Raw genomic sequence first — 13,531 nt, 5'->3', positions numbered from 1 at the left:
TCAATGCTCCCAGTGCGGGGGGCCCAGGTTTGATCCCTGGTCAGGGAATTAGATCTCACATGCTGCAAACTAAAAAAAATCCTGCGTGCTGCAACTAAGACCTGGCACAGCCAAAGAAATAAATATTAAAAAAGAAAATCACACAGCTATATGGGCTTAAGATCTAGTTACCAACTATACTTATTTAATACCAAGTCTTGTTTATAAGAAGTTTAGAGGTAACCTTTAGGGGTTCACACAGTTAAGTGGTGGGCTTTGAGAGGGGGTCAAGGGCTTGTAATAGCAGGTAGAAAGGAGAGCAGGAGAAACAATTTATTACACTGAATATGGTTCTGTTTGAGGTCCCCTGCCTAATAGGTGTGGTGGTGTAGAAATTACAAAAGCCACATGAACATTTTTGGTGACCAGCTAGAACAGAAGAAGCCTATCTTAAGGGCCTGGTTGGACAAGAATTGATGAAGTGAGAGCATGTCACATGGAATAACTTGTGGTGTGAAGAATGGCAAGATAGAATAACAAAGATGACAGTGACAAGTTCTCTGATGACAGAGAACTTAATGTTCAGACAACAAAAAGAAAAGCACCCAAGAATATACAGGTTTTTTAAGTGAGAGTAGGAGATTTTTAAATGAATTAATTAAAACTACATTCTTGGATGTTCTTTAGTGTTTGACAACTGTAACAATAAAGATTAGGAATTACTTTTTTGGGTGTGCTTCTTTAGTTGAGATACATCTGAAAAAGTGGTCTAAGTCTGGTCATGGATTTATAAACATGATATAAAGATTAAATGGTGTGTGTTTAGTCACTAAGGTGTATCTGACTCTTTGAGACCCCATGGACTGTAGTCTGCCAGGCTCTTCTGTCTGTGGAATTATCCCAGGCAAGAATACTGGTGTGGGTTGTCATGTCCTTCTCCATGGGATCTTCCCAACTGAGGGATCGAACCTGTGTCTCCTACATTGGCAGGTGGGTTCTTCACCCCTGAGCCACCAGGGAAGACCCAAAGATAAATTAGTAAAAAATTCTGAACATTGTGTTGGAGGTTTTATATCTTCTACATATTATATAATTCTTGAGGCAGGGGAGGGGGGAAGCATGATTTGAATCAGTTCAGTTCAGTTCAGTCACTCAGTTGTGTCCGACTCTTTGCAACCCCATGGACTGCAGCAGTCCAGGCTTCCCTGTCCATCATCAACTCTGGGAACTTGCTCAAACTCATGTCCATCGAGTCATGCTGACTCGATGGACATGATTTGAATATTAGGAGGTAAAAAGATCAAGGAAAAGTGAGAAATAGGGGAGAGTTTGGGCACCCAAGTAATCTAGTGAATGAAAAGTGCAGACAAGAAATCTAATAACTTGGAAATCAGATTTACAGTGGTGGGTGAATTAAATCTAAACTTCAAAAGCAGTCTTTAGACTCTCTTGGTAAATAGATTTTTCTTTGACTTTCTCATCCATTTCCTTCTCTTGATAAGCTGCAACATTTTTATTATAGAATGGTTAAGTGCTCCATTTGGGGCATCCACTACTAGGCAGGTCATTGAAATCAAACAAAATGAACATTAATACACTTATTTCAAAAGAGGAGGATAAGGGCCTCATGGATATGTCTACTTGTGAAGCTAAGAGGGAAAATATGTTTTTCCTTAAGACCGTTTGTTACTTCAACAAAGAAGAAACTAGATTATCAATTGAAAGTCTGAGTTCATCTAAGTAGCATGAAGTATGAGAATTCATTTTGTCCTTTTTGTACCCTATCTCTGATCGTGCCCAGCCATTGCTGGAGATTTCTGAGTGTCTTGAAATGTTCTTAGTGTTTTGAAAATGGTGCTGAATTGTTTTCCTTGCAACAGATTTAACAAGTGAAGAATGGAGCATTTTTTCTCTCTCATTTTTAGACATAATCTTGCCATCATGTTTAAAAGAAAGATAAACAAAATGTCAGGAACACTTACAAAAGAACACTAAAACAGAGAGGCAAAGGGCAGCAGGAAACAGAATGCATGGATATTGTCATACAGATGGTGGCCACTGCTCCAGTGGCTGATACGGTGAATTTTCTCTCATGCAATGACTGATATCGAACTCATTTCAAATAGCCCCGACAGGGCAGAAGCAGAAAAGAAGTATCTCTCGTTTTTTCCTCTGCCACATGTGGTAAGACATAGAGCCCTTCTCAGTACCACAGTCATCTGTTTGCAGAGAGGTTAAGAATGTGAGTGGGAGAATAAATGCTGAGCATCCCAAATTACCTTGTTCTCTAGGAGACTTCATCAAAACCTAACAGAATCTGCACGGATACTCCAAAATCTGCCCGTTGTAAGCACCCGCAGATGTTTTCTCTTGGCACAGATAACAAGGATCTAGGATTAAATGTTACCATTTAATAATTAATACCATTCAAACTCTCTGTCCCTTCTGTTGAAAGTTGGCACTAGGGCATAACTGCTGATGTGCTGACATCCTGGGACACCATGCCTGCTGATTTCCATGTTATTGTAACATTATATTCAGGATAAAAGTACTTTAATTTCCCAAGATGTAATAATTGTAGTTTTCATAAACCAGACTGTATGTTGGAATCTGTTCACGTACCTGCAGTTTGTAATACTTATATATAAAAATTGGCAATTGATTTTCTTCAAAGAAATTAAGGATGTAGATTCTCTAACATCCTCCTGAATATTTTAATTTTGAAAATAGCTATGCTTTTTTCATGCATATAAGAGCACAATACCCAGAATTATATAAGACAATGCCTGTTTCTGAACTTGGAATTATCTTCCTCTTCCTTTAAATCATACTACACATCTAGAAAATGGTAACATTTGGGAAATCTGAGTAAGAGGTATCCAGGTAATCTCTGTAGTATTCTCTCAACTCTCCTGTAATTCTGAAATTATGTCGTGAAACAGTAAAAAAAAAAAAAAAAAAAAACCCCAAAACTGGAACTATATCTGAACTAGCTTGACACACTCTTTTTAAATAAGCTGAACCTTCTGTTTTATCTCCAAATGGAGTAACTGAAGTAAATCCATCCTTTTGTATACAGAAAACATTTACATTAAAGGTTCTACCCTAGTGCCTATAGAAACATAAAGTAACAGATATGTTTGGTGTATAACTAACAAGGTCACAGGCTGTTCAGCTGCTGGAGCAAACTCGATTAAGACCGTGATAATCATCTGAAAGATTGTAATTTATCTCCATTTGAAGGGCATTATCTTAGTTCTTCAGCTATCACAGGGAGCAAGGTTAACAAATATTCAGTGATGAATTTTTGAAAGCTGTAGTCAGATCTTGTTCTCTTAAACCCTTCTAAAGGGCTGTCAAAAGGCAGTGAAATAAAAATTGTCAAATTTGTACACAGACGTACTTAATGACTGTTATCTGAGAAAGTGGTTTATGACTCATACAGTCACTACCTTTACTTAAGCAATTTCTCTTTGCCTTATATCGAAGACAATCTGTTCCCATTGCTCATGTGGGAGAGATTACTAAAAAAGGCTCTTGTTTACTTCAAATAAGAAGCTATGAGACATAAAATCCACCCAGAGGGGATCTGTATTTTCAAAATAGTCTCATAATTTTGCTAAGGGTCAGTATTACCTAGAATCTTCTTACTAAATATACTTTACTTTAAATATGTATTTTGGAGCCTATAAATGGCCTTGAATATTTCAAGTGAGTTTCATGATTTTTAAGAAGGATGGGAGGAAGAACAAAAATCATTGAGCATCACCTATGTGCTAGAGGCCCTGCTTGGTAAACAGGTTATTCTCATTGAATTTTCGCAACAACCCCACAAGCTATGTCCTCTTTACATGTTACAGATTAGCACATCTAAGCATGTTCACAGCACTTGTTCAGAGCGAGTCAGTGGGAACTGAATCAGGAAAAGATTCACTGAAAGGTCATATCTTTCTACTATATTCATACCTACAGTTCAGTTCAGTTCAGTTGCTCAGTCGTGTTCGACTCTTTGCGACCCCAAGAATCGCAGCACGTCAAGCCTCCCTGTCCATCACCAACTCCCAGAGTTTACCCAAACTCATGTCCATCGAGTCGGTGATGCCATCCAGCCATCTCATACAAACCCTCTGTCGTCCCCTTCTCCTCCTGCCCCCAATTCTTCCCAGCATCAGGGTCTTTTCCAATGAGTCAGCTCTTCGCATCAGGTGGCCAAAGTATTGGAGTTTCAGCTTCAACATCAGTCCTTCCAATGAACACCAAAGACTGAGCTCCTTTAGGATGGACTGGTTGGATATCCTTGCAGTCCAAGGGACTCTCAAGAGTCTTCTCCAACACCACAGTTCAAAAGCATCAATTCTTCGGCGCTCAGCTTTCTTCACAGTCCAACTCTCACAGCCATACATGACTACTGGAAAAACCACAGCCTTGACTAGATGGACCTTTGTTGACAAAGTAATGTCTCTGCTTTTTAATATGCTGTCTAGGTTGGTCATAACTTTCCTTCCAAGGAGTAAGCGTCTTTTAATTTCATGGCTGCAGTCACCATCTGCAGTGATTTTGGAGCACCCAAAAATAAAGTCTGACTCTTTGTCAAATGTTTTGCATAATTTCTGCCTGGTCATGTGCCCAAGTGATTGATCTTTTCCCCCTGTATGTTGGGGCCAGTTTCTTTGAGGTGGAGTATTGCTACGATGTAGACTTGGAATAGGCATGAAAACTCTCAATAATACAGAGTAATATAGCCTCACATAGTTTCAAGAAGGGGGAAGTGGGATAGGGCAGGCAGGGGGAGGAAAAACTGCTAAGCCCTCCCCAGTGTCTCATTTATTTAGAATGCATTGTAACATTAGGACTCATTGTAACAGAGAAGACTGACTCCATATTGGATCTAGGCCCTTAGCTCTAACCTTTGTGTGCTACTATCTGTGCTTAGTCATGTTGACTGTGTACTTTTTGTAAAAGACTGTTGCCTACACCCTAAAATGTACAGGGATAGTCCATTTTCAAGGCTCTCACCTTCAAAGGTATAACACTTTTCCATTTTTATAGAGGTTAAAAAGTTGCAGAACACAAAATAACAATTGTCTTCTTGGAGGTTTATAGGAACATTGTGACCAGAGCTACCAAGACAGCTACAGAAACAAAGGATTCCTGCACCAAGAACTTTATAACAAACAGTCACATCCCTTCCTTTTTTAGTATAAATTTAGGAGCCTGAATTGCAACCTGCTTAAGATGGTTCATTGTGACACTGGTCTACTATCTTCTTGGTCTGCTGGCTTTCTGAATAAAGTTGCTATTCCTTGCCCCAACACCTCATCTCTTGATTTATTGGACTGTTATATGGTGAGCAATATGGGTTTGGACTTGGTAACACCATTAGCTTTCTAATACTACTTTATGAAAGTTAACTTGCCTCTGATACACTTGAAGGTGATGATAAGAGAAGAGGGATAAAACAAGGATAGTGCAAGAGAAATCCAATTCAACTTTCTATAAGAAGTGTTGTGGGCACATGCTTCATTTTCAGCTTCTTAGCTGTCCACAAAGGCTACCACATAAATTAGGTCCAGTCCTCTCAGCAGAGGAAAGACACTAGGAGGGCCTCACTTCTTTGATGGCCCTGGTATAATTTTAAAAATGAAGGGACAAAACAGGCTTAAAAATCATAAAGTGTATTTAGAGACTTATATTTAATGCTTTTAATGTTCACATTTAATGTTTCTGCCTTCAAAATATTAAATGCATATCCTATTTATGCAACTCACCAGGATTAAAAATATTTTTAGTCACAGGTGGCGTGGTCTAATAATATGACATATGGTTAAAGTAATGTGACGGCAATAGTCACATAACTGCATGCATTTGTCAAAATTTACTAAATGAACAGTTAAAAACAGTGATTTTTTTAAAAATATAAAAACCATCTTAATAGTCTTGACTTAAAAAGGGCTGCCATCTTGTTAGTGTATTCCTGTGACTATAAACTTATTTGAAGATATTGCTAAAAGCTTATGTTTGATTCCTTTGAAGAGTGTGAAATCCAGGCAGGGTCTGATTGTTTTTCTGAAATGCAAAGAGTAGGACTCATCTGGCTGATTTGGGATAGAAACACAGTGCCTAGTAGAGTATCAGGCATGTGCTAGGGTGGGCCTCTTTTTTGCTAATTGATGAGATACATGAACATCCCTGCTACTCCAGGAGGGCATAGGTCCTGGTGGCCCTGTTAGCTCCAGGTCTTCTTGAACCAAAGGCACTCTACAAACCTGGGTGCTTCTCAGGGTCCTAAATATCTTTCAGGTATTGGTGGCACTGGTCATATATTGCTCAGGGCCACCTGGGGCTGTGCCCTCATGTACTAGCAGGGATCTTCTGAACAGTTTAGATCCTCTTTCACCCTATGAGTAGTCATGGAAATGTTCTAGATGCCCATCTTCTTGCCAGCTGAGAACTGGATCATACATTTCACCAAATACAAATCATGTGTACCTTGAGCCTAGCCTGAAAAAATGAGGAGCAAAGTTGATCTACCTTGAAAAACATGTTTATTCCATCATTGTTCCTCCTGTTTAGATAGTGATGAATAATTGCTTTTGGGGTTCATTTTTTGGTTTTGTTTTTGTTTTGGAGGGTTCATTTTGTTTAACTTGCAGAGATATAACTTTACAGTTAATTATTCCTCAAAATAAAGCTCAGGTCTTAAAAACAATGAAAAAATCTTACTATACCTGAAGTCAAGATTTTGACAAAAATAGATAAATCTCCTTTAGATTAGAGAAGTATTTATAGTGTCTCCTTCCTAATTATTTCTATTCCTAGTTATGCATTTATATTACTATGTGAAAGTCATTGGAAGAAACAGTTGTATAAAACTAACAGAATATCACAAACATTAAGGATTTCTCTAGCTATTTTTATTTCAGTATGTAGATGTAGCAATATTATAACTAAATCCTTGTGCCTATGTACATAAATACTATCAGGAGGATAATATCTTATCAGATAATAAGCTATATTATCACACTTCTCCAGGAAATTGGCTGAAGTCTGTTTTCATCGGTCAACTAAAATTATGTGGGAATATTGCTTTCCTCTATGAAATTTAGCCAACCCTAGAAATACTTTCATAAATGTTAATTGCCCACCAAATTTCTAAAATCCTCTAAAGTCTCACCTCAATGATTTTGGCACTTTATCTCTGGAAAATATGTCCTGCTCTTTTTATATATCAGAGAGAGAGATTTGCTCTGAATTTTCTCTGTTTTTAGTCCCAGCAATGATGATGGTGTTGGCCTAAGCCACCTCATTTACTAGTAATTTTTCCATAAGGAGATATCATCACAGCCACCAAACAGGCTGGGAGCATTCCAACCAGTGGAACCGATTGTTTCTAAGTACTGATTGTTTAGTTTTTAGGGTTTTGGTGAGTTGATTGTTAGTCATTCTTAAAAATTGTTATGTAAATTTAAAATTCAATGAATTATAATGGAAAAGAGGTAATACATCAAAATACCACTTCTGAATTATTTCCTATTAACTATCTTTTTGAGGTTATTTACAAATGACATGTCTATAGGATGGAAATATAATGATGTGTTATTTCATCTTCTCAACTCCATGTCCAGTGACATTGCCTGGGTAGCTTAAAATTGGCCATTACTGGAATCAATAAAATTATAATTTAGCAGCTACCTACCCATTCCCTCCCCCATACACTCATCCTTTCCTGACCCTAAGAGTTGTTAAGCATTTATAAACACATTAAGCAGCTTTATATTTAAAGTTAATTGGAGCAGGAAAAAAAAAGCCCCATGACTTTAACCTCTCCCATAACATAGGCATTATCATTACACAACTACACAGAAATTATCTGCCCATCCCTTCATTCATTCATTCAATACATATTTACTTAGTGCTGTTATAGACAAAGCACTGTGCTAAACCCTGTTGTATGGAAGCAGATATACACTACACAACTCAACATAGAAATGCTTAGTAATGGATCGAACATGTGCTTTGGATTCAAAAGGACCTGGAGTCTGAACCCAACTATGTAGAATGACCGAACTCAGGGCTTTCCCACAACCACTGGTTTTAGCATTGAAAGTCCTGCATTCCAGGAAACATTCTGCCCCCCAGGAAGTGATTCTGCCCTGGACAAATCAAAACATTTGATGCTAAAACTGTGACACTTAATGGTTTTAAAAGCTTAGGCTACATACTTTATCTCTCTGAGCCTCAGTTTTCCCTTATATTATATAGGGAAAAGAAAGCCAATTTTCAAGACTGGTATGAAGAGTCATATGGGCACCCCATATAGCAGTGTGCCCATATATGTAGGCACTTAGGAAGACTTCTGACATGTGTAATATGCTCAGCTAGAGGTTTTTTGTTATTATTCTTCATAATAAAATGCAGAATAAAAAAGGTAAAGAACTTTTTTGTAGGAGTTGAGATATAATTGTAAGCTTTAACTGAAGGTTTTAGAATGGTAAGATGAAAAGCACAGTGTCTGATTTTGACCATTCGAATACAAACTATTCTTACCCCATTATCAAACGGTATCCTGCCTTCTGATGCTGCTCCACCATTTTCCAGAATTTGACATACTGATTTTCAGATCCTCTCCAACCTTACCATGAAAACCAGGTTCTTCCTTCACACCTCTGAGCTAACTGGCTCAGGGCCTGCTGTCCTTGAATGCCTGCACCCCTCAGAGTAAAGCAGGTATTTAAATTCCGGTCTCTGAAAACCGTCAATAAAATGGTGTGTTCAGCTTGCATATTGGTGGAATAAAGTTCACTGAGAAAAAGGAAGATACAATATCTACACTGCAGATTTTCAGTGAGGCTTAAAAGGTATGAAAAGTTCCCAAACATTAGTAGATACTCAAGAAATGCTAAATCATATTTCCACTTCTGCTCAATTGTTTTCCAAAGTCTAAATAGCCAATAACATGTTAAGCATTGAGTATATTCTTGATATTGTTAAAATGTGAAAGCCTCTCATGTAATGATGTTATTAGGCTAGAAAACAAAGGTTCAAAATAAAGATCTTGAAAAGGAAAGAAACATAATGTTTTGTTCTAGGGAGATGAAGAACTCCACAGAGGCTGATTAAAATACCCACAGTGGGAATTTAAAACTATAAATGGAAAGTAAGTAAAGCATCACTGTTGTTTGAAAGCCTTCTGCATATGTGGGTACAGACGTAATTTTGAATAGATGTTGAAGTAAGACACGTGCAAACATTCATCGATCTCACTGCTTCAAAATAAGACTTACACTGTTCACCTCCTTCCTTCAAGGGTAATTACTCTTATTATTCTTATTTTATGCTTGATACTACAAAATTCTGATAACAGATGCTGAAAGATCACTCTTCCTTTAGGGAAAATGTGAGAAAATGGAATGAATCCTTGGAGAAAATCTTTGGTGACAAGTTTGCAAATCTGGTGTCTTAGCTATCCTCCAGGACGGCTTCCATTGATGTTTACCTTCTGGCATTAACACATATCCTTCTGCAGTCTCCTCCTACTCTGAATCAGATCTGCTCTGTGTGGCCAAGAAGAACTGTACAAGTGACGGTGTATGATTTCTGAACCCAAGTCATGCAAGAGGGGTTACCAGATGAAATACCATATGCCCAGTTAACTATGAATTTCAGAAACCAACAAAAAATCATGTAAGTATGTCCTCAATATTGCATGTACCATATTAACAGTAAACAATTATCTATTGCTTATCTGAAATATTAATTTAACTGGGTATCCTGTATCTTTATTTGCTGAGTCTGGCAGCCCTTCTCTGGAGGGCATTTTATCTTCCATCTTCTTCTCTAGGATTCTTCATCATCTCGTGAGCATCTTAAGCAGCCTGTGAGCCCATGTGAAGAGGAACTGAGGCCTCCTACCACTGGTCAGTGCCAACTTGCTGCCCAAGTCAGAGTCATCCTGGAACCATATTTTTGCTTCATCTATCTCTTTATGTAACAAACTTTGCCTGGTGCTTTCTCATTTCTGTATGTCCTTAGCTCTAGATTATGGGTTCCATTAAAATAGAGACATACTTGTGTTTGATCCTTATTATGTAACAGGACCCAATACAGCACAGAGCAGGCACTAGACCACTTTCAGGTTTTTTTTTTTTAATCTATTTTTTTTTACTTTACAATATTGTAATGGTTTTGCCATACATTGACATGAATCCGCCATGGGTGTGCATGTATTCCCCTTCCAGAACCCCCCTCCCACCTCCCTCCCCATCCCATCTCTCTGGGTCATCCCGGTGCACCAGCCCTGAGCACCCTGTATCATGCATTGAACCAGTTTAAGTTTTTTTAAAGAGAGTAAAACAGAGCTCTGAGCCTCACTTTTGATATCTGTAGAATGGGATAAAAACAGCATCCACCATATAGCATTGGGTGAAGAATGAATGAGTTAATAATCTTGGAAATGTGCATGGTACATAAGAAGCTCTCAGGATACATGGGAAGAGTGTTCCCTTATCTCAACATTTTACTTGTATCATAACTACCTGGAGGATTTGTTAAGACTCTGATTACCAGGCCCCAACCCCTTTAGTTCCTGATTCTAAGGGTCTTGGTGTGGCTAGATGATGCTGATGCTGCTAATGTGGGGACTGAGCCACCGCTTTGGCTTAATGCTTTCAATGATTATGGCTATGCTGCATGAGCACCGTCTCATTTCTCTTTATAAATGATTCGTGCTGGTTGGGCACAGACCTCAACCCATGCAGAGCTGTCAAGAGTGTGGAGCCTGATTTCTCTTAACACAAGGAGGCACAGAAGTCTCTGATTTATTTCTGGCTATAATCAATATCTCTAGACTGAGGGATGTTCTATACCAGCAGGAAGTCTGAAATAGTAGAAAGACAGCAGCCTCTGTTCTAAATTCAGAGATGAGTTCTGTTCAAAAACAACCATTTTTGCTGATACCTGGACCTGGTCTCAGTCTGCTTGAAAGCTAAGTGGATACATTTAGCTGAAATCTTCACTATACTCCAACGTGGGAAGAAATTTTATAGTAAATAGTAAACTATGCTGCAGTAAGTCAGAAACATTTTTTTTTGTCTCCTAAGTGGCACAGGTCTAAAGCACTAAACAGACAAACCTAAAAGTGTTCCCTATCATTAACCCCCTTTCTAAGACACAAACTCATTCTCCAAAGCAGTATAGGAAAGGAAAAACTTTTCTCCTACTCTCTTAGATTCTTTAAATGGGTCCTGTGAATTAAACTAAGAACGACAGATTAACAGGAGAAAAAGCATACAAATTTTGCCAACATTTTTACATGTACGCTGCTGCTGCTGCTGCTAAGTCGCTTCAGTCGTGTCCGACTCTGTGCGACCGCGTAGACGGCAGCCCACCAGGCCCCACCGTCCCTAAGAGGACTTCACAAAAAAGAAATAAAAACCCAAGGAGGTGGTCAGACTCAGTGACTTTTTTTTTTTTTTTTCCAGTGACTTATGTATCATTTTAACAAAGGACAATAAATTTTGGAGAATGATAAGCAAAGGATAAGAGGGATGCAGTTTGGGCTTCTAGGGGCAGTAAATTTGGAGAAAGTGACTAGGAATGTATGATAGATAAGGATTGTTCTGTAAGATTTGTTATGCAGACTCAAATTGTCTGCAATGTTAAGAGTCAGAAATTTTTCATTTAAATACACTGAGAATAGCTATCTTTCAATTATTAATGTGTTAGAGCCTTTTCAGTGGTATATGGTCAACAAAATTTTCTTACTTTCATCCGTGATAATTTACACATCCATCTGCCATTCATTCAGACAGCATTTATGAAGCAGCTTCCCTGTGTCTTTGTGCACACAGTGATTATTTAATAGTGCCTATTTAATCTAAATTATAACAGGTCTCACTGAATACTTCTTATGATCATCAATTTTAACATTTTGTGTCTCTTGGCTTTAAAAATGTAAGCCTAATTTTCAATATAGTAAGTAAAGTAAATTTCCCTTCATTCCCATCATTTCTTTAAGAAATAAGGGTTAAAAATGAAAATCTTTGTTCTTAGCAATTATTTACTGTTTGGAAAAAAAAAATTAGGAACTTCTACAAGGAAAACCAATAATGTAACTGATGAAAGTAAACAGAAATCTAAATTATGATTTATACTGTTTATGAAAATGACCGTTTTATGAAATGAAGTTTGGTAATCTCTCAATGAATACAGTAATTTAAGCAAATTTTGCATTAAGAATGAATCATAGTAAGAATTTTCTATTGTGATATTGTAAGATTTTAATGTCCATTTGTTTTAAAGCAAGTCTGAATAGAATTGGTCAAGTGCTAGAGTCGTTTGTGATGACAAACTGCTCACGAATTGTTTTGAAAGAAAACACTAAGTACCAGTTTTCTGCTTTTGAAACAAGTTTGTATAAGTATTAGACATAGTCCAGTATCTGTAAGTCATCTTCTCTGACCATAAACTTAAAAAAAAATTCACTTTTCCAGTTTATGCTTTTCAGATCTTTCTAAATTTTCTACCTATGTTCTTTGTGGCAGCAAAGAGTTGAGTCATATATTATTACTATTTTTTATTTTTATTTTTGGCTCTAATATGTGGCATGCAGGATCTTAATTCTCCAACCAAAAATTGAAACTATGCTCCCTGCACTGGGACCTGGGAGTCTTAACCACTAGACAGACAGGGAAGTCCAGAGTCATATATTCTTTCTGTTACTGAAACATCACTCCTTCACATGCTCTTATTATGTAAACATGCAATGCTTTGTTGATTGTTGTTGTGTAGTGGCTAAGTCTTGTCCGACTCTTTGCAGCCCCATGGACTGTAGCCTGCCAGGCTCCCCTGTCCACAGGATTCTCCAGGCAAGAATATTGGAGTGGGTTGCCATTTCCTTCTCCAACTTTGTTGATTGGTTTAAGCTTTTTAGTTCTTCCCACTGATAATAAAAATATGATTTTTACTTCCCTGGGCTCCACATTGATTTAACAAAGATAACTGCTGCTAAAATTATAATTGCCTGCATTTCAAGTAATGTTATTTATAATATGATCACATAAAATCAATGAGAATACAAATTAATATTTTCCATTTTCAAAAATGAGTAAGATGGCTGCCAATTTTCAAATAGCAAAACATGTATCTTCATTTGATTAAATAGTTCTAGAGTTCTATTTATGGATTGAAAACAAAGTAGAAAACCAAGGAAAGGAATCATTTATTTCTGAGGGCTTTAATTTTCCTTCTGATTTGTTGACTTACTCATTTTAAACTTGTAAACATGAACCATCTCCAGGGCTAACCCCAGGGCCTGATGCTTATACAATCTGGGGGACCTTTTTAGGAAAAATGTCTAAGAAATATTTTACTTTTTCAAAATTTACAGAAATAGATGATCTCAACAACACAAATTTAGGGCTCCTCACAAGCTGTGGAAGGGGCCCATTCCATCATGCAAGTGATGAGTTTGAAGTTTAAGCTTCATTCTCTTCACAGTAAATCTACCTCTGGACTTATATACACAGCAGAACCGGGACATCAAAAGTACAAT

General features: G+C 37.5%; 1 long non-coding RNA gene across 5 annotated transcripts in view; it reads right to left on the bottom strand.

The window, feature by feature from the left end:
• Positions 1 to 13,531, bottom strand: part of LOC145509733 (uncharacterized) — a 1,421,207-nt gene that overhangs the window by 49,804 nt on the left and 1,357,872 nt on the right. The window contains exon 6 of one of the 5 annotated variants that reach the window (XR_014056338.1): positions 2,259 to 2,369. The exons of the other annotated variants lie outside the window; for them this stretch is intronic. This is a non-coding gene — a long non-coding RNA (uncharacterized LOC145509733). The remainder of the gene's footprint in view (positions 1 to 2,258; positions 2,370 to 13,531) is intronic. 5 annotated transcript variants of the gene reach the window in all.

The sequence above is a fragment of the Giraffa tippelskirchi genome, chromosome 6 (assembly GCF_054371585.1).
Source record: "Giraffa tippelskirchi isolate mGirTip1 chromosome 6, T2T-mGirTip1v1.2.pri, whole genome shotgun sequence".
Classification (NCBI taxonomy): domain Eukaryota; kingdom Metazoa; phylum Chordata; class Mammalia; order Artiodactyla; family Giraffidae; genus Giraffa; species Giraffa tippelskirchi.
This window is presented reverse-complemented; position numbering and strand designations above follow the sequence as displayed.